At 44.1% G+C, this 22,399-nt stretch overlaps 1 protein-coding gene and 1 pseudogene across 1 annotated transcript in view; one reads left to right on the top strand and one right to left on the bottom strand.

The window, feature by feature from the left end:
- Positions 1-22,399, bottom strand: part of CHPF (chondroitin polymerizing factor) — a 424,210-nt gene that overhangs the window by 141,863 nt on the left and 259,948 nt on the right. The window lies entirely within an intron of this gene.
- LOC126932290 (60S ribosomal protein L23-like) lies at positions 1,644-21,211 on the top strand (annotated as a pseudogene).

The raw sequence follows: 22,399 nt of genomic DNA, 5'->3' as shown, positions 1-22,399 counted from the left end.
AGGGTTTCACCATCTTGGCCAGGCTGGTCTTGAACTCCTGACCTTGTGATCCACCTGCCTCAGCCTCCCAAAGTGCTGGGATTACAGGCATGAGCCACCGTGCCTGGCCAGGGACCTCTTTTATAATACATAAGATTATAAAGGAAGTGGATCATATTGTAATATGGCTATCCAAGCACTAAAAAACAAAACAAAATCAAATTTGTGAATGTAGTAACAGTTTATCTTTTGTATTAGCCCATTAAATAATAAAACCTAGCAATAGTTTTATAATCACCCTAATGTTACTCATAACTACTTCAGTACTACTGAAGTACATAACTTCAGTACATAACTACTGAAGTAGTTATGAGTATAAACTGTTTATTTTAGACACTGTAACAACTGTAGTGTGATATGAAATATCTGTGGTTCTGTTGGTGACAAAGTCACAGGTATGTTAATACCTCCATGTGAGTGCCTACATTCATAATTGAGAGAAATGTTAAATTTTAATTAGAGGTTAATGCAGGCAGAAAGGAGTACATGGTTTGTAATAAATTTAAAAACAATGAAAAAATTGAAGTTGATCTTGCCGTTTTTTATTTTTTATTTTTTTGAGACAGAGTCTCACTTTGTCACCTAGGCTGGAGTGCAATGGTGCAATCTCGGCTCACTGCAACCTCAGACTCTGAGGCTCAAGCGACCCTCCCACCTCAGCCTCCCGAGTAGCTGGAACTACAGGCACATGCGACCATGCCTAGCTAATTTTTGTATTTTTTGTAGAGACAGGGTTTCACCATGTTGCCCAGGCTGGTTTTGAACTCCTGGGCTCAAGTGGTCCTCCTGCTCAGTCTCCGAAAGTGCTGGGATTACAAGTGTGAGCCACCGCGTCTGGCCAGTCTTTATTTTATTATTGGTATGTACCATGGGCTTTAAATATTGTCAGTGGCCAGGCGCGGTGGCTCATGCCTGTAATTCCAGCACTTTGGGAGACAGAGGCTGGAAGATCACCTGAGGTTCGGAGTTGGAGACCAGCCTGACCATCATGGAGAAACCCCATCTGCACTAAAAATACAAAATTAGCTGGGTGCGGTGGTACATGCCTGTAATCCCAGCTACTTAGGAGGCTGAGGCAGGAGAATCACTTGAACCCAGGAGGCGGAGCTTGTGGTGAGCTGAAATCACGCCATTGCACTCCAGCCTGGGCAACAAGAGCAAAACTCTGCCAAAGAAAAAAAAAAAAAAGATTGTCAGTGATAAAATACATCCCTTCAGGGGCCAAAGGTTCCCATTGCTTCCCTCCCTCACCCCCGTATGCCACTGAACAGAGATGTAATTCTGGTACTATTGTTTCCCCATCTAAGATCAAAGATACCTAAATCCTATCCATGGACTCCAAGTTACAAACTCCTGTTGTATGGTGTGTCATGGTATGGGGGTGGGCTTTAGAATCAGACAGGTCTGAGTTTGAGTCAGCTGTGTTATTGATTTGTTATGTGACCTTGAGAAAGTTGCTTAACCTCTCTGAGAATAGGTTTCCTTCTCTGGATAACAGGGTATAATAACGGTGCCCTTTCCATGATTGTTGGGAGGATTCCCTGAGATCCTAAAGTGAATGACGTGGTGAGCACTGTGTTTGGCCCTTGGAGAGGGCTCCCTCAATGGTGGTGGAGCTGATGGTCATTGTAATGGTTGATCTTCCCATTGGCGCTGTGCGAAGGTACTGTTGCCTTGATTTATCAGCTGAGAAAACCCATCTTCAAGTCTGCTGAGGTGTTCTAATGGGGCAGGAGATGCCTGCTGTCCTGCTGTCACCCCACTGCCAAAGAGAACATGATTTGCTCTTTCTCTCCGCCATCCTGCCCTCCTGCCATGGTGGGCAACGAGTTGCAGACTCCAGGACCGGCTACCAGAAGTCCTGCTCGGGCCAGAACTGACCTAGGATGGGAAGGGTTTCCCTGGACCAGCGGGAACATGTAGGCTCTACTGCCCAGCAGGAAGGCTATGCTGGCATTCCAAAGCCCTGCCCTAACCCTCCCCTCCTATGAAGCTCCTTGACTTTGGAGATCACTCCCTGTGAGAACCCTTAAAGCCCTCCTCGCTGTGCCACTCATCTGGCACTTGATGTACATGTGGATGTTGTGCTTTATCTTATGCCAGCTGCTCTCCTCAGTTAGATCATAAATAGATTGAGGGCAGGGAATGGCAAGATGATTCCTGTGGATGGAAGGAATTCTGTCTTCCTCCCTTTGCAGCTGAAAGCCTTGGACAGAATAAGTGCTTAGTGTGGCTGGGTGCGGTGGCTCACGCCTGTAATCCCAGCCCTTTGGGAGGCCGAGGCGGGCAGATTACCTGAGGTTAGGAGTTCAAGACCAGCCTGACCAACATGGAGAAACCCCGTCTCTACTAAAAATACAAAATTAGCCAGGTGTGGTGGCACATGCCTGTAATCCCAGGTACTAGGGAGGCTGAGGCAGGAGAATCGCTTGAACCTGGGAAGCGGAGGTTGCTGTGAGCCAAGATCGTGCCATTGCACTCCAGCCTGGGCAACAAGAGCAAAACTCCACCCCCCTCCCCCCCAAAAAAGCTTAGTGAATGCTTATTGAATGAATAGAGAAAATCAATGGTGAAGGGATGAATCACAGAATCATGGCTTCTGGGTGTACTTCTCAGAGCTGGTTTTGGACCTTGTTGCCCGGGACCCTGGCCTGTCTGTGTTGTCATATATCACTGAACCCTTCAGCGTTCACACAGGGTGTTTGCAAACACCTTGGGAAGTGGGCAGGGCAGCTAGTGAGGCTCAGAGCCAGCACGCCACTCCAGAGGCCTGACTCCAGGGAAGGTGCCTTTTCCACTGTACCTGGATGCCTTTGTCCCTTAGGGCTGCTATAACAAAATACCGTGGACTTGGTAGCTTATAAACCTCAGGAATTGATTTCTCACGGTTCTGAAGCCTGGGAAGTCAAGATCAAGGCAGATTTGTATCTGGTGAGGACTCAGCTTCTGGATCATAGGTGGTGCCTTCTCGCGGTGTCCTCACGTGGTACAAGGGGTGGAGGAGTTCTCTGGAACCTCTTTCATGAGGGTACTAATTCCATTCAGGAAGGCTCTGCCCTCATGACCTAATCACCTTCCAAAGGTCCCACCTTGTAAAACCATCACACTGGGGATTAGGTTTCAACATAGGAATTTTGAGGGACACAAGGATTCAGACCACAGCAGCAGCATGCAGCCGAGAGCTTAAAGCCTCGGCATGCCCTGGCCCCGTATCCAGAGGTTAAGATTTAATTGGTCTGAGTGGGGCCCCTAAAACTTGCCAGGTGGTTGTATCCCACCACCCCTGACTGAGAACCACTGCCCTACTCCAACATGGAGGTAGAGTAGGCAGCATGGGGCTTTTCATGGGCATAAGTCCCAGCTCTCCCACCCACTATCTGTGTGATCCTGGAAGTGACTTGACCTCTTCAGGCCTCAATTTCCTCATCTGTAAAATGGGGACAATGATAGCGCCCAGCCTCTAGGTAGGTTGGAGAAATTGAATGAGACAATGTATGCAATGCTCTTCACCTACGTACTCAACAAATTGTAACTGCTATTATTATTATTATTACTTTGTTGACATGTATGAGTAAAAGTGGAGGAGAGCCTCTGGCCATAAAGCAGTCTCTGTCTTGACTCGTTCCCTGTCCTGTGTTTCATGTAGGTCTGGACCCAACATCCCAGCACACATGAGTACCTTGTGCCCAGGACAGGGCTGCTTGGTTGTCTCCAGCGCCTGGACCCAGCAGGCCACGGAAGTTTGAAACTGTAACAAATCATTTATTATCCAGGCAGAAGGGATGTAAAGGGAGAGACTCCTGCATTTAAAGCACTTTTACTTTATTAAGAGCCTTTCTAATGTAAAATATGCTCACACAGTCACTTTCCATGGCAACTACATTACCATTATTTTCAGCACTCTGAGGACAAAATGAGATTAGGTGTGGGGAAGGGGCTGGAGTAGGGTGAGCATTCGAGGGCTGGATTTAAATCCAATTCTACAGGTTGAGCCTGTGTTAATGCAATATTATAGGATTTGGAGGCAAGGGCCTCTGTGGCTTAATACAAGGTTCTCCAACATCTGGGTCATTGGCAATGTCACTGCTGCTTTTATTCTAACTATGTCTAGAGAATAGTCAGGGTGAGAGCTAATTCTTAATTCCCACAATTGCTTGCCTTTAAGGCACCAAATAGGCGCTCCTGCCAGCAGAGCTTTCTTGATCACAAGAGACCCGAAATAGAAATGGTTTAACCCTTTCTGGATGATTAGACAAGGCAGGGGAGTCCACGTCCCCAGTATCTTTCCACTCCATTCAGATGAATTTCAAACAGGAGAGCTTAGAGATCAAAGAAGGATGCACATTTAATTACCCCACTGCAGCCACAATCTGCTCAGCCTGCCAGGAGGCCCCACGAACCTGAGCAAGTAGCAGTGCCACAGTCACCAGGCATAGATTCATCAAAGTCTCATGTGCTAGGCTCTTTGAAGGGTGTAGTGATTGAGAACTCAGCCCCTTACCAGAGGGGGCTTAGATTTTAGCATGCAAAAAACTGTAATAAAAGATACAACTGTGACCAGGGCCTTGATCAAGCAGGGCAGTGACTATTCTTAGGTTGACTTAATAGCCATTCCCAATCTCCTTCTTGTTTTCTTTGTCTCCTCTAGGGGACTTAAATCCTCATTTCCTGCCCTCCGTTGTAACTAGTCAGTGATGATGTGGTTTTGGGTCATGAATTCTAAGTGGAAGTCTGCTAGTGGGTTCCAGGAAAACCTTTGTTCTCCGGATAAAAGAGGAGTAAGCAACTGGTCCTCCTACTTCTCCTTTATTCTTACCTGGAAAGCAAATATGATGCCTGGATATGTGGCAGCTGTCTTGCAGCCATGAGGCTGAGAAACGGGTTCACCAATAACCAATCACAAGAGAGGACCCCCAGTGCTTGGAGGACAGCAAAGACCATCACATATGCCAACCACCATGACTAGAAGTCTGAACACTTCTGCCCATTGCATTGCAGGCTGTAGTTTTACCAATTGCCTGAGTCCTGTGAGACAGAACATATTCACATACAGCTAGTTACAGGAAATGGATTTATTACTCACTGACAGTCAGCAAGGGACAAAGGAGACTGGGATCCATTGTGAGTCAGTCCCCTAAGGAATGTGAATGTGTTCAAGACAGCTGCCCAGTGTGGATGGAGTTTCCACTGCTTGTGCCCCACTTTCATGGCAGCTGAGGGCCCCTAAAAGATAGCTCATTTCCAGTTAAAAGCCTCAGGGGTTCCATGACTCACTGAGCCAAGCTTGGAAGGATATCCTGCTTCCAGGGAAGAGAGGAACAAAGTGTGGGCTGTCCTGAACAGTTCCCTCTAACTCAAGATCTTACATACCCAAGGAGGAACAGGAAAAGAGCCAAGCTCTTTCAGGCAGTCCTATCTCAGGATGTTGCATTCCAGCACATTCTAAAGTTATTCTGAGAACTACATGCAGGAAGGAAGGGGATAGGAACTGGGTCTTCCAAGTCCATCTGGGGACTGTACCAGATAAAGGCCACTGTGGAGATGCTGTCCCTGACATTGTCAGACCCCCAAAGCAAAGCTGGCAGCTGCCTTCCATGAGACGACCTCTTATGTGAGAAAAACAAATCCCTATTTATCTAAGCTGCTGTAGTTTTCTGTGCCCTGAGGCTTAATGTCATCCTGATACAGACAGAGAAAAGTACAGATAAAGTGTCAGGGGGCTGTCCAGGTGGGACAGGTGAGTTGGCACAGGAGAGGTAAGGAACGACTTCATGTGGGAGGTCGTGGCATTTGAGTGGAGACTTTAAAGACTTCAGGGTTAAATATGTAGAGATAGGAGGAGAGTAAGCCATGGCGTGGGCAGAGGCTGATGTGGCTTCGAAGCAAGAACCACTGGGGAAAAGAGGTGAGCATGTTGTAGAAACGAAACCCAAGCCTGAAAGAACAACAAATACTCGCGTGATTGGGAAGCCCAAGAATGGACTCACTTCAGACATGTTTGTATCCAAGAACATACATTTTATCGTTGGGAGTTTGTTGCCCTTCCAGCTCTTCTTTCTGCCTTTGTCCTTGAAGAGCTGCCTTTGAGCGGCAGATAAGATGACCAGTAGTGGTGTCAGACCCACATCCTTCCAGCTTAGAAACGTGTGTGGAACGAGAAGTCTGGACTGTTTTTTTTTGTTTGTTTGTTTTTAATGCACCAAACACATTCACATTTATTTTCTTTTTTTTTTTAAAGCAAATAACAAAGACCTAGTTTACTGGCTTTACTTTTTTAAACCTAAGCTTAACATGACATACATAAACAATTGTCAAAACTAAGCCACCAGCATTTGTGCACAACTGAAAAACATCCTTAATTTATATTAAACCAGAAATGTATTACCATTAAAGCACGAATATCTTTCACTACTAAATACTGAATAAAATCGAAATGATTTCTGTAAAAGATTTATCCTGGCAATGTTAATGTCATAGCAGGCTGATACTACTTGACTCACATTTCAGACACAATGGGAAAGCAGGTCCATGCTGGTATTAGTGTATGATCTTGTCCTACCACCAAAGAGTCAAGGCTCACCTTGGAGTAAGTTTAATAAAAGAGCAAAGTGCATACAGAAATTTACAACAATTTTAAAGATAAAAATAAATGGTCCCTGTTTTGTTTTGACTCTGTGTCCCCACGCAAGTCTCATCTTGTAGCTCCCATAATTCCCACATGTTGTGGGAGGGACCTGGTGGGAGATGATTGAATCATGAGGGTGGGTCTTTCCCATGCCATTCTCGTGATAGTGAATGGATCTCATGAGATCTGATGGTTTTAAAAATGGGAGTCTCGCTGCACAAGCTCTCTCTTTGCCTGTTGCCATCCATGTAAGATGTGACTTGCTCTTCCTTGCCTTCTGCCATGATTGTGAGGCTTCCCTGGCCATGTGGAACTGTAAGTCCAATTAAACCTCTTTCTTTTCCTTCTTTTGTAAATTGCCCGGTCTCAGGTATGTCTTTATCAGCAGCATGAAAATGGACTAATACAGTCCCAAATAAACTCAAAAGTCTATGACAAATAGGGGCTCTGATGAGCTGTTTTTAAATACTTTAAATTAGGTGCAACTATGCTGAAAAGCAAGTTTGTTTGAAATCGTCAAAAAATTGTTCCTGTTAGTCTTCAAATAGTGCTTGTTGTAGTTGAACATTTCTGTTAAATGCGTGCATTGAATTTCTTGTTATCCAAGCACAGCTGCTGCCTGCTCCTCACCATGTATTGTTAAGGACTTTATTTAACTGGCCATCATTTAACTGGCTGTCATCTTCAACTTCTACTCTTTCTTGACAATTCTCTTCATTGTGGTTTTTCTGCTGTTAACCATTTTAGTAGAAGTTGATATCAATTTGAAGTTTCCATCCCACTACCCCCAAAGGACATGGAAGAGAATGAAGTAAGGCCCCCTGTGACCTAGTGACTTGATTGAAATAAATCCTGTATCAAAAGAAGAAAATCCACTTCCAAAAGATGGAAATCCAGTGAAGGCAGAGAAAAATGACCATATCCCTTGGCCTCTGCTTCCTTGGGGATCCCTCCAATTCCTAGACTTTCACTGAGAGTTCTTATTTCCTTTTTGCCCAATAAATTCAATTTTTCTCACCCTTCAAAGTGGCTGTGAGCCTAATCTCTCCTGGCTATGTGAAAAGGACTCCGTTTTTAGCTGAACTAAGGAGAAAGTCCTACAACACAACTAGAAGAGGTTACGGCAGACACTAGATCTGCCCCTGAGTGCTTGACTCAGCCTCACCTGATCTGCAGCCCCTCCAGGGACATGCCAGGGTTTCCATGAGGCCAGTCTTTGCTGGAAATTTCTCAATGACCATTTTCCCCCCTTTCTTTCTTTTCCTTTCTTTCTCTTCCTTCCCTCCCTCCCTCCCTCCCTCCCTCCCTCCCTCCCTTCCTTCCTTCCTTCCTTCCTCTCTCTCTTTCTTTCTTTCTTTCTTTCTTTCGAGGCAGAGTCTCACTCTATTGCCCAGGCTGGAGTGCAGTGGCGTGATCTCGGCTCACTGCAACCTCTACCTTCCTGGTTCAAGCAATTCTCCTGCCTCAGCCTCCGGAGTAGCTGGGATTACAGGCGCGCGCCACCATGCACAGCTGATTTTTTTTTTTTTTTTTTTTTTTTTTTTTTTTTTTTGTATTTTTAGTAGAGGCAGACTTTCGCCACGTTGGCCTGACTGGTCTCGAACTCCTGACCTCAGGCAATCTGCCTGCCTCAGTCTCCCAAAGTGGTGGCATTACAAGTGTGAGCCACCATGCCCGGCCTTCCCCCTTTCTTTACCTGCCTTCCTGTTGCATGGATACATGGCTATTTTCTTACTGTTAGAGATATATATTCACTCTCTCTCTCCTTTATATCTCTCTCTCCTTCTCTCCCTTTTTTTTTTTTTTTTTTTTTTTTTTTTTTTTTTTTTTTTTTTTTTTTTGAGACGGAGTCTCGCTTTGTCGCCCAGGCTGGAGTGCAGTGGCCGGATCTCAGCTCACTGCAAGCTCCGCCTCCCGGGTTTACGCCATTCTCCTGCCTCAGCCTCCCGAGTAGCTGGGACTACAGGCGCCCGCCACCTCGCCCGGCTAGTTTTTTGTATTTTTTAGTAGAGACGGGGTTTCACCGTGTTAGCCAGGATGGTCTCGATCTCCTGACCTCGTGATCCGCCCTTCTCAGCCTCCCAAAGTGCTGGGATTACAGGCTTGAGCCACCGCGCCCGGCCATTCTCTCCCTTTTTCTCTCTCATTAAAGCAAAGAACATAGCAGGAGGAATGGGAAAAGTAGCAAATCCCAGGCTGGTCTCATCATTTCCGGGCTGAAATAGAACCACTTGTGGTGTGTGGAATCGTGGCATCCGGTGTGCCACATTCCCTGCTCCCTGTTGTCCTGCCCTGTCTATCTTTTAGAATCACCCGGAGCCCCTCCCTCAACCAAGACATCAACAACAGAAACAAAACTGCTTCCTCTGACCAGCAGGACACTTGCAGGTGAACACACTCAGGCTTAAGTAATTAGGCAAAGAATGCGGCTTTGTGCAGTTGCTGTTAGAGGCTTTGTTTCTGCTCAGTCCCTGGAGTGCCCCTGCTTCCACTGCTGTCCTTTGCCATTAGACCGGGCAGAAATCTGCCTCTTTCATGCATTCCTTCTACTGCTGTTGATTCAGCTCCTTTTACATACCAGGCACCTTTCCTGATTCCACTATTCCGCCAAAGACTCCCTCAGAACTTTAAGAACTTTAAGCCACCAAATGCAGCAGGCACTTTTTTTTTGGTTTTTTTTTTTTTTTTTTTTTTTTTGAGATGGAGTCTCACTCTGTCGTCCGGGCTCACTGCAACCTCTGCCTCCTGGGTTCAAGTGATTCTTCTGCCTCAGCCTCCTGAGTAGCTGGGGCTATAGGCGAGCACCACCACGCCCGGCTAATTTTTGTATTTTTAGCAGAGATGGGGTTTCACCATATTGGCCAAGCTGGTCTCGAAGTCCTGACCTTGTGATCCACCTGCCTTGGCCTCCCAAAGTGCTGGGATTACAGGCGAGAGCCACTGCGCCGGCCAGCTGGCACCTCTTACGCTTGCTTTGAAAATATACTTCTGAGGTTAGTCCCCATCTTCCTGTCTTGTGATTCGAATCCTTTCCTTCTTTCTTCCCTAATTCCTGTTCTTTTTCTCTCATGGCCTCTCGCTACCCATTAGCCTTTGGAAAAATTCTATTATGTTTGCCTGTTTGTTTTTTTTCTTTTTAATGTATATGTTACCAGAAAGGGGTCCCAATCCAGACCCCAAGAGAAGGATCTTGGATCTCACACAAGAAAGAATTTGAGGCGAATCCACAGAGTAAAGTGAAAGCAAGTTTACAAGAAAGTAAAAGAATAAAAGAATGGCTACTCCATAGACAAAGCAGACCTGAGGGCTGCTGGCTGGCTATTTTTATGGTTACTTCTTGATCATATGCTAAACAAGGGGTTGATTATTCCTGAATTTTCTGGGAAAGGCAGGGGGTTGGTGGGTGGGGGAGGGATTTCCTAGCACTAAGGATTCCTTTCCTTTTAGATCATATAGGGTAACTTCCAGAGTTTGCCATGGCATTTATAAACTGTCATGCTGCTTGTGGGAGTGTCTTTTAGCATGCTAATGCATTATAATTAGTGTACAATGAGCAGTGATGATGACCAGAGGCCACTTTTGTCACCATCTTGATTTTGGCAAGTTTTGTCTGGCTTCTTTACTGCATCCTGTTTTATCAGTAGGGTTTTTGTGACCTGTATCTTGTGATAATGGTCCTGCCAACCTCCTTTTTTTTTTTTTTTTTTTTTTGAGACGGAGTCTTGCACTGTTGTCCAGACTGGAGTGTAGTGGTGCGATCTTGGCTCACTGCAAGCTCTGTCTCCTGGGTTCACGCCATTCTCCTGCTTCAGCCTCCCTAGTAGCTGGGACTACAGGCACCCGCCACCATGCCTGGCTAATTTTTGGTATTTTTAGTAGAGACGGGGTTTCACCGTGTTAGCCAGAATGGTCTTGATCACCTGACCTCGTGATCCGCCCACCTTGGCCTCCCCAAGTGCTGGGATTACAGGCGTGAGCCACCGCGCCCGGCCCAACCTCCTATCTCGTCCTGTGACTAAGAATACCTAACCTCTCGGGAATGCAGCCCAGCAGGTCTCAGCCTCATTTCACCCAGCCACTGTTCAAGATGGAGTCGCTCTGGTTCGAGTGCCTCCGATGTGTACCAATCTATTGTGCTCATTGAAGCTTGCCTTTTTATACACTTCCTGGCTCAGATAAATACTTTTTTTTGGAGGCAGCAAATGTAGCAGAAAGAACAGGCAATTTTGAAGCAAGAAGAGTGATACAGTTAGGCTTTGTGTCCCCACCCAAATCTCATCTTGAATTGTAATCCCCGTCACCCTCACACGTCAAGAGAGAGACCAGGTGGAGGTAATTGAACCATGGAGTGGTTTTCCCCATGCTGTTCTCGTGACAGTGAGTGAGTTCTCACGAGATCTGGTGGTTTCATCAGGGGCTCTTCCTCCTTCATTTGGCACTTCTCCTTCTTGCCACCTTGTGAAGAAGGTGTCTTGCTTCCCCTTCGCCTTCTGCGATGATTGTAAATTTCCAGAGGCCTCCCCAGCCATGCTGCACGGTGAGTCAATTAAACCTCTTTCCTTTGTAAATTACTTATTCTCTGGAAGTTCTTTATAGCAGTATGAAAAGGACTAATACAAAGAGTTTTCTGTTTTAAGTCCCGGCACCGTCCCGTCACTCACTATTGTGAGCTCGGGCAAGTTGCTTAAGCTCTCAGTGTCTGTTTCTTCATCTGTACAGTGGGTATGATATTAATACCTATCTCATAGGTCTTTTTTTTTTTGGTCTTAAATGAAATGTTTCATGGGAAAAGTATGATGTATGCTGAGAAGCAGCACAAAGACATTTCATGTGTGCAGATCTCATGTACGTGGATCATGCAGAAGCCAGCTTTAGTCCTGACTGCAGAAAAGGGACGTTCACATGAATGTTGGGAACTGGCCTGTGCACCCAGATTCCCAGATCCAGGAAAGCCCTTCATTTCCAGTGCTTTCCATCCTTGCTCCAGAGGCAGATGTTAGAAGCGGACTGAGATATTTTGTGGATTAATTGCCCCCAAACATTCAGGGTTTTATGTTTCAGAATGTCTGAACAGGTTGGAATTTGAATCTCCCTTCTGCCACTCCTTGTCTTATTTTGGAAATGAACTTAAAGTCACATTTTTGAGATTCTGACTATGTGACTCGCTGAGCTATTTGGAGTGCTGGTTTGAGGCTGTTTCTAAGCCTGGACTCTTGACCCGGCTTTGCCTGCAGCTCTGGACTCTCCCTCAGGCTCCAGGGCTCCCTGTGTCCTTGCGGTGCTCTGGCCTCTTGGTTTTGTTGTCCCTTGGCCTCTTGGCTTCTGAGTTAGATTGGGCATCTCTGAGATTCCTTGGCTACTGAGTCTGTACATCCCGTGACTCCCATCCTCCCTCTCCTTCCACAAGCTGGTCAGTGACCATGCAGCCTTCTAGGTGATCCGTACCTTCTGGAACTTTCTGCTGGGAAGACCTTGGTAGGCCTAATCCCTTCTTTAACATCAAATACAGCTGCCCTCATTCTTTTAATAGAAGCAGGTGAACTCTGACTGGATTTTTTTGTGCTCCAGTGAGGCTTGCTGTGTTTACTGGTGTATAGGATACATTCCCCACTTTTCCCAAATGATGTATTATATATGCAAAATAAAATTTTATACTTTATATATGAATAATGTATATGTTACAACATGAGATATATTGCATATTGTATAATACTATACACATAACATATCCATCAAATATATGGCATTATACAATGTCTAATTGCTTATTATATACACGAGTTTTCTTGTCAGTCTTAAACACGTTGCTATTAGGGACAGCTGGAAGGCTGAGACAGAGGTAAAATAATGGGGCATGCTGCCCCCTAGTGGCAGAGGATGGCAACATACATTTCTGCAAAGGCGAGCGCTTTTCATCCTCTTACCAAAAAACAAAACAAAAACGAAAACCAGAGACCACACAGATGAATATAGAATTTGAATAATTCCACTATGTTATGAATTTAAGTGTTTTCTCACTGCAACTCATATTCATAAATACCAAGATATTTCTTTTTAGCTTAATGATTTTATTCTTGTTTTTAGGGATAATAGACTTTTTTTTTTTTTTAAACCCCACATATATATTTTTAGCCGAGTCACAATGCAGTGTACTATATTTATAGGAATAAAATAAAATATTTCCCTTATAGCTTAGTTTTTATTTTTTCCAAAAAACTTTCTGAAAAATTGAGACGTATCTGATATCCCTGGGCATTTCACATGCTGGCAAACATGGCATTTTACTGGCTCTGGTGCACAAAAAGCCCTTGAGCACTCACCAAATGCTTCTGTGAAGTCAAAGGTTCCGAGCAGGCTGACTCCAGGTTGCTAGGGAGCCTCTCTAGGAGGCCAGCAGGCTTCTGGACGACCCCGACTGGGATCTGCTGTGGTATGTGGCCCTCTTTGCTGGTGCAGCAGCTTCCTCTGGTTGCTTTACTGGCATTCCTTTGAGCATCTCCACCCTGGGGCCCAGGCGGGGGACCCTAGCCATAGGTTTACACGGTCCCCTGATACCAGGCATGGGAACGGTAGCACTTGCTGATTGCGTGGGGCCCTGGCCACCGTGGAAATATTTAACACACAACACCTTAGAGTGGAGGTGGGCAGATTTTTTCTCTGAAAAGGACCAGAAAGTAAATATTTGATTAAATTAATTAATCAATTTATTTAGAGACAGAGTCTGGTTTTGTTGCCCAGGCTTGAATGCAGTGGTGCAATCTCGGCTCACTGTAACCTCTACCTCCCAAGCAATCCTTCTGCCTCAACCTCCCAAGTAGTTGGGACTACAGGCGTGCACCAGCACTCCTGGCCAATCTTTGTATTTTTAACAGAGACAGGGTTTCTCCATGTTGGCCAGGCTGGTCTCGAACTCCTGACCTCAGGTGATCCGCCCACCTCAACCTCCCAAAGTGCTGGGATTAGAGGCGTGACTCACCGTGCCCTGCCTAGAAAGTAAATATTTTAGACTTGTGGCTCAATATAGTCTCTGTCACAGCTCCTCAGTTCTGCTGTCATGGTGTGAAAGCGAAACGGTGTGACTGTGTTCCAAAAAATTTTCATGAACATGAATATAATTTTAATGTGTCATGAAATAGTACTCTCCTTTTGAGTTTTTTCAACCACTTTAAAATGAAAAATCATTCTTAACTTGCTGACAGTATAAAAACAGACAACAGGCTGGAAGTGGCCTGAGGGCCGTAGTTTGCTGACCCTTGTCTGAGTATCCCGTCATTTCTTTGTAGCTATGGCAGTCTTTTCCAACAATCACAAACAACCGAATTCACGACTCTATTCTATCCAGTTTCCTGGATAAGACACAGTTCATAACTGGTTAAAGTGTCTGGTCAATTCCAAACAGGCACATATTTATTTAGATATTTAGAACTGCTCTGTGGAGCCCAGCCCTTTATTTCCTCCAAAGAATTTGTTGATCCACTGAAAATTTTCTTTCAAAAGCAACCTCATGGATGTGTTTTGTGAAAGTCTCATTTAGAACCTTTGGGGCCTCATTTAGTCACCCACAAATCCTCATCTTTTCATGTACACATCTCTGTCCATTTTCTCCTTTCTTCTTCCTAATTAGCTGCCTGCATAATTAAACCTTTCCTCATTGAGAGATTCTGAGCCCTCACCGGTGCGCTAATCACCCTGTGGCCCTCCTGTGGCCTCGTCTATTTCCTTTTGAGATGGAGTGCCCAGCACTGAACGGCAGTCAAGGTCGGGCCGCCCGCATTTGTATTACACACTAGTTTGCCATTACCGCGGTGTTCGCTCCTTAATACAGACTAATAGCTCATTCTCCTTCCTGACCTCCAGTGAGCATTGTGTGGCCATATTCAGTGCTGGCTTTGTGATAATTTCAAGATTTTTTTCTTTAGGAAGTTATAACTAATTCAGGGCCCATCAACGATCATAAATAGTTTACATTGCTCTTTCAAGTATGAACTGCCTCCCATGGGCCATTTAATTTACTGAATATCCCCTGGCTGTGCTTGTTCTGTGACCAGCCCCTGTCCCTGCCCTTATTAACTCTGTTTCTGTATCTCACTTTGGTCCAGTCGGGAGAGGTGGCACCTATATTTGGGAATGAGCTTGTGCTTGGCTATTGACCTACCTAGCAATGCATTAAAGATGGATTTGATCTGATTTAAAGTTTTATGAGCCCAAGGGGGTTGCCTCTGGAGGATTTTTAGAGGCCAGATTGATCCTGGAATTGTGCTTAGAGGTGGTTTGCATTTGCTCAGAGAAAACCTAGGAATTTTACTTTACCTGAAACTTTCCTGGTTTTGGGGTTTTACTGGGTTTTAATAATTTGCCACCTCTGGAAAACTGCAGAGACAAGGTTTCACCTAGTTGGCCAGACTAAGTTTTTTAGCTGTCTCCAATTGATAACTGTTTAAGAGGTTTAAATACACAAATTAAGTTGGTAAAATTTGAATGTGTGAATCTGGGTGAAGGATATATGGTGGTTTGGTTACATTATTTTTGCAGCTTTTCTGTTGGTTTGAAGTTCTTTGAAAATGAAAAGGTCCATTAATTAAGAAGGTGGGTCAACATTCGGTCACAGCAGCACCTGCCGTTTGCACACTGCTGGCCCGCCTTCCCCCATGGGCCCTTTGGTGTGTACTTGGATTTACATCAGCCCTGTCCCAGTGAATGCTCCTGCTCTTTTGGTCCCTGTCCCCACTTGCCTGCCCCATCTCAGTCAAGAAGTAATCAAACATGGGCTAAGCATCAGTATGACAGGGGAGTGGGGAGTAAGCAGACATTGTCCTTATCCTCAGGACGCTACAGTCTAACAGGGAAGACAGAAACTAAGCAGAGAAGCACAAAAGACTGTAAAGGAGAAGTACAGGTTGTGGAAGGGTCTAACCCACTCGGGGCTCAGGGAACCCTTCTTGGGAGAAGTGGTATATTAGTCTGTTCTCACATTGCTAATAAAGACAAACCCGAGACTGGCTAATTTTTTTTTTTTTTTTTTTTTTTTTTTTTTTTTTTTTGAGATGGAGTTTTGCTCTTGTTGCCCAGGCTGGAGTACTGGAGTACAATCACGTGATCTCAGCTCATGGCAACCTCCGCCTCCTGGGTTCAAGCGATTCTCCTGCCTCAGCCTCCCGAGTAGCTGGGATTACAGGCATGTGCCACCACGCCTGGCTAATTTTGTGTTTTTAGTAGAGACAGGGTTTCTCCAGGTTGGTCAGGCTGGTCTCGAACTCCCGCCCTCAGGTGATCTGCCCTCCTTGGCCTCCCAAAGTGCTGGGATTACAGGCGTGAGCCTGTGAGACTCACACCTGGTGAGACTGGCTAATTAATAAAGAAAAATAGGTTTAATGAACTCACAGTTCCACGTGACTGGAGAGCCCTCACAATCGTGGTGGAAGGCAAATGAGGAGCAAAGTCACATCTTACATGGCAGCAGGCAAGAGAGAGAGTATGTGCGGGGGAACTCCCCTTTATAAAACTATCAGATCTCATGAGACTTATTCACTATCATGAGAACAACACAAGAAAGACCCGCCCCCATGATTCAAATACCTCCAACCGGGTCCCTTTCATGACACATGGGCATTATGGGAGCTACAATTTGAGATTTGAATGAGGACACAGCCAAATCATATCAAGTGGTGTTTGAGCCCGGAGCTATCAGATGGTGGGGATTAGCTTGGCAAAGAGAGGGTGCAGGTGTGCTGTAGGTCGGGAGACTAGCATGTGTGTGGGACTCTGGGGGCGTGTCAGAGGTGTTGAGAGAAACCCAGCCTGGCTGGAACAGAGAGTGCAGGGGCCTGGACAGATGAGTTAGGAGAGGCAAGCAGGGTCTTGCAGACGGCTTTGATAGCTTATTTTTCTTTATTCTGAGAGCTAGGGGAAGGAGTGGGCAGTAATGTTATAATAAGATTTGCATTTTTGAAAACAAGCCCTCTTGCTGCAATGTAGAAAATGAATTGGAAAAAGCGGCAGTGGTGACAGCAAGAGAAGCAAGGAGTCTATCGCAGCATCCAGCAAGCAGTGATGCTCTCTTGGTCCTGATGGTGGCTGCGCCAATAGAGAAAATTGGGTAGATTTCAGAGTTGTGTAGGAGGTGGACTCACAGACTTGGTAATTAATTGGACTATGTCATTCTGATATTTTTTAATTGAAAAATTTCTCCATTTTTCCTTTTGCTTTATAGATATGGTTGGAAAATACTTTTCCCCAAAAGCATTTGCAAATATACCCATTTACATGGCACTGTCTTGCTTGTGTAGGCCCAAGATGAATGTCTCATGCAAAGATGATGGCTTATCTCATTCAATAAGATTGTGCTAATTAGAAATTAGGATCTATCCACCTCGCATGTTCTGGGAATTTAAGCTGTAGGAGATGGAAATTAATGCGGTTTTTAAGCAATCTATTGAATTTATTAAATTGCAATGAAATGATAGAGTTTGTATTGGAAGATGTGAATTTCGACAGGAAAGAGGCCCTGCATGATACAATCACAATACTGACAATAAATGCCGTTGTACTTTTCCATGACAAGGATGATTTACAATTATAGTAGTGCATGGTTCTCTTTGATTTATGGCATCCTGTTAGCCATGGAATTACTTAGCAAAATCAGTTTGGCTTGATATAAGATTTTTTTCTTGTCTAGAAAAAAGTTTAGCCTGAGGAAAAGATGACATTAATTTAGGAATAGTGGAGTTATCATTGAGTTATCAAAATAAATCTGAGGACATAAATCAATTCTACTGCATGGAGAATGCTAAATCGATAAGTCCAGAAAGACTTTATTGATTCTACGGCCATCACTCAAGCCTTCTTCATTAGATTCCTCAAGCATATGTTTAATTGAAATGATAAAGTAGATAACTTTGGGTAAATCCACACATCCTGACTTTGATATGGGGTTGTTCAAGGTAATGAAAATGATTTGGCTGAGCTGGCTCTCTCCTTTAGAGTCAGGAGGGTACACATGGGAAAACTTCACATCTTCTTTCTGTCTCCTGTAACTTCCACTCCAGGCAGACGCTAGCTTAACAGTCTTAGGTCACTTCTTTTAATTCAGTTTAAAAACTGTAAGAACAAACTGATCATACTATTAAGAGAACATTTAAAAAATTAATACCACCCTGAACCCATTGGCAAGTACTGTGCTGAACTGTATTATCTCTTTCTATGTCTTGTCTCTCTCACTTAAATGATTGTGAGCAGTTGAGGGCAAGAGGCTTTTAGCTCAGTATCCCTTAAATCTTGTTTCAATGCGTAAGTATCTTTATATAGCTGCAGTCAGAACTGTATCCATTAGCTGTTGCTGCAAAACAAACAACCCTCAAATTTAGTGGCTTATAACAAGAACCATTTTATTTGTTCATGATTCTTGGAGTCAACTAGGTGGTTCTTCTGTTCTGGTCAGCTAAGCTGATACTGGATAGTTTAGGATGACCTCACTCACATGTGTGGCAGCTGATGTGGTGACAACTGGGGTGATGACCACCTGCTTCCCATTATCCAACGGGCTGGTCACATGACAGCAAAAGCATTCCCATCAGCAAGAAGGGAAGTAATTCTCAAGAACTCGTGCAAGTACTTATCAAGTCTTTGCTTGTGTCACATTTGCTAATATTCCACTGGCCAAAGCCAGTTACATGCCAAGTCCATATGTGAGGATTGGATAAATGGATTTTACCACTTGATGAGAGAAGCTGCAAGAATACTGTGGCCATTTTTCCTGATATACTACAGAATTGAAAATAAATTTGTATTTTTCTGCTTTTAAAAACAACTATAGGTGCTTCCTCTTTTTATATTTTTTAAAGCTAATATATTATATATTTACTATTTGCTAGAGGCTTTAAATGTAATCTGCAGATGACTCTAAAATGCAAGTAAAATGATTATTCCCATGTTACCATTAAGGAAGCTAACTGAAGGTCACACAGCTAGTAAGTGGGGAAGCAGAGATTTTAACCCTGATCTCTCTGGCTCTGCTTACTCTTAGCAGACTTTTCATCATGATTCTTCTTTCCCTCTTGTTGGGTGTTCAAATGTCCACCATTCTTTGAAGTTGTAGGAAATATCAGGAGGATTTCTCCAAGTTGTGTGTGCAACTAGCCCTCTACTTCAACGCTTTTCTGACCCAAGGGTGATTGGATCTTACAGGAGAACCATGTCAACCTTCAAGTGCACCAAATAAGATACCTCTGACTTTAGGTGATTTTGATGTCTGAATTTCCCCTAAGCAATAGGGGCAAAGGAGTGGTAGCAAGATTTCACCAAACCCTAAATTAAGGGTCTGGGTACCAACCCATGTGACTGCTCACTGTCTCCTCCTTCTTCTTACCAGGCATACTATTGCATTCAAACATGGTCCAGCAATCTTTCTTTTCCTGCCTCCTCTTCCTAGATCAGGTATCTTCCAGATGATTATCATGAAATTATTCAGGTATCCTTCAGCCTTCCCCTGGCCAGTCATCTTCCTGTGATTTATCAGCTGACGGTTGGTTCATGGTGGAGCCAAGCTTATCAGACTTCAGGCACAGGATGTGCTTTGGAGAAGGCTAGGTTTGGTAAACCTACTTGTCAAATGGGTGATATTCAGAACAAAACAAAATAGGTATAATTAGTTGGACTAGAAAGATCATACATGAAGATTAACAATGACATCTAGGAGGAGCCTTCAAAGCTTGGCCAGGAGCTTGGCCAGGAGCTCAAATGGGCTTCTCCACATCCTAACCACCACTTCAAGAACTTAGGCAACTTCCCTAAAATCTAAAATCCAGGTGTTGGCCGGGCGCGGTGGCTCAAGCCTGTAATCCCAGCACTTTGGGAGGCCGAGACGGGTGGATCACGAGGTCAGGAGATCGAGACCATCCTGGCTAACACGGTGAAACCCCGTCTCTACTAAAAAATACAAAAAACTAGCCGGGCGAGATGGCGGGCGCCTGTAGTCCCAGCTACTCGGGAGGATGAGGCAGGAGAATGGCGTAAACCCCGGAGGCGGAGCTTGCAGTGAGCTGAGATCAGGCCACTGCACTCCAGCCCGGGCGACACAGCGAGACTCCGTCTCAAAAAAAAAAAAAAAAAAAAAAAAAAAAAAAAAATAAAATCCAGGTGTATGAATGCCTCAAATGCTCAGCCTCTCAAAAATTCCCAGCCCACACAGGTGTGTTTTGGGCATTTTCCTGTGGTGTCCTGGAGTGGCTCATACCAGCTCATGAGAGCTGATTGTCAAATTTTCAGGAAATTTGCAAGCCAATTGTTAAACACAGCCATTCTTAAAAATTAAATTGTGTAAACTTACAATAAAGTAAATTACATGAAAAAGGCAATAAATTCTCAAAACTCATTACTTCCTATTTATTCTACTACCTTTTTACTATTCTCTATGATCGTGAGGTTATTTCTACCCATTTTATCAGTATGGTGGAAACAGTATATCACGGTGTGCTATTGCACATTTCTTCCCAATTCTGCAGTCCATGACATCAAAATGGTAGCTTGGAATCAACCTTGGTAGGAACATTTACACATTGGAAATCTGCAAATGGTACAAATCAGGGCTTGATTGATTGTCTCATTGATTACCTAGACTTAAGAAAGTGATGGAGAAGATGTGAATAATGCATATTAAACGTAAAATTGTGTCATGTCCATAACTGTTACATTGTGAATAGTAAAAAAAGCTTTGGAAATTCTCCTGGTATTTGAAATTATCATCTGATTCAGCAAGCAATCACTCATGTCATTGAAGAGCAAGTGAAAATACTGATATACATCTTTATTATCTCACTTTCTTTTCTCTTATTAATGTAAAGGAAAATATCAACCAACATTCATGTTGTAACCACACTCATTTATCTATTCCAACCATTGATTGAGTACAGATACAAGAATTTTGCAAAAATTAACAAAGCCTTGTGTGAGAATCTATTGGCTCTATGGAGTTTATAATAAAGAGTATAATTTGTTATTATCTGTAAATTGGCTGCTATAGATCCTTTATATTGGTAAGATTTATATCAAACATCTACATGCTGTATGTCTATGTATGCATTCATTTTTTCCCAGAGAGCAATTGTTAAATATTTACCAATGCTCTTTCTGAAGATGTTGAAGTGTGAGGATGTGGTAGGTCCTCCTATGTGAAGTTCTGGATTTCCCTGGGTCTTCTTGTAGGAAATGTGATCAAGTGTGCAGACCACACAGAAGTGAAAAATCTGTATGTCATCTCTGTGAACGAGACCAAGGGACAGCGGAACTTTCTGCTGGTGTGGGTAACATGGTGATGGCCATGGTCAGTAAGGCAAGCCAGAGCTCAGAAGGAAGGTGCAGCCAGCAGTGGTCATGTGACAACAGAAGTCATGCCAGAGAAAAGATGGCTTGTTTCTTTATTTTGAAGATAACGCCAGGGTTGTAGTAAACAATAAAGGTGCGATGAAATGTTCTGCCATCACAGGGGCAGTTGCAAAGGAGTATGCAGCCATGTGGCCCAGGCTGACGTCCACTGCTGGCAGCACTGCATGAATCTTTAGCGTATTTATAAAATGTTAAAAAAAATCCATTAAACTCCGCCCCCGCCTCCCAAAACACCCACCAAAAACCATTTACCACCATGCTATTGGCATATTCCCACTGCTGTCTTACTGGTCACATAGAAGTTGGTGGACTTTCCTTCTCGATCTGTGTCCTTGATAATACCATTTTTCCTTTTATCCTTGGCTCCCCTCAGTCACAGAGTGCCCTATAAATGAGCACATTCAGGCAGCTGGGGATGTCCAAAGAGGGGGGAAAAAAACCTCCCTGCAAACTGAGGCTTTCATGGGAAGAACTGAAACCTGAGCAGGTAGAGGACAGCGTTAGCAGTTCCTGGGTCTCATTTTAGGTCTCCTGTGAGTGAACGTCTTGTTCATCACTAAGGGTATTTGAGAATTTTTGCATTTACATTTACCAAAGTAACAGGGGCGACAAACATTTATCTGCTTTATCATTTACAAAGCACATCTACATTTCTTAGCTTATTTCGTACTTCTAAAGATGACTCTGTTTCTAGCAATTCACCCGCAGCTGGAGAGGGGGCTAGTTACCATAGACTCTGGCTCGCTCTCCACGGTGTAGCGGCCTCTCAGACATGGTATTAAAGGAGTTTACTTGCCCCTTCCTATCCTCTTTATTATACCCAATCTGCAGTGAATTCAGGGCAGGAAACAAAACCCCGGAAAGGGGTTGTTATTAACGGTTCCAGTAGAGAGTAATCCCACTTGCCAAAAGTAAGTAGGATGTGGTTACCTTTGAATTTGTTTCTCTCCCCAGGGGTCATGGGTGTGGAAGGAGAGCCCTCGTACATTGAGGGCAGAAACCAGTTGCTTCAAGCGTTATAGAGCAAGTTGCTTAGCATTTCCTAAATACTGTACCTGCCGTAGCTTTCTTCATACGGTAAATTAAAAAGCACATTGATATTCAAGAAAGGAAAATACCACCCGACCTGGTTATTTTGTTTGGTTGTTGTGATCCCCATCATAGCATGTAAAGTTTGCCTTGGAAAACTCTTCATAGAGTAAGGTATGAATTAAGACAAAAGTCCGTGGTAATAGTTCAAGCCTGTTAACAACAACTAGGAGAGGTCTTTACCATACACAGGGCTTTGGGAGTTTGCCTATTATCCAGTTAACATGACTGATTTTTCAGAGCTATGTGGGATGCCCTCAGACCCAC

This window comes from Macaca thibetana, chromosome 12 (assembly GCF_024542745.1).
Source record: "Macaca thibetana thibetana isolate TM-01 chromosome 12, ASM2454274v1, whole genome shotgun sequence".
In the NCBI taxonomy this organism is placed as follows: Eukaryota; Metazoa; Chordata; class Mammalia; order Primates; family Cercopithecidae; genus Macaca; species Macaca thibetana.
This window is presented reverse-complemented; position numbering and strand designations above follow the sequence as displayed.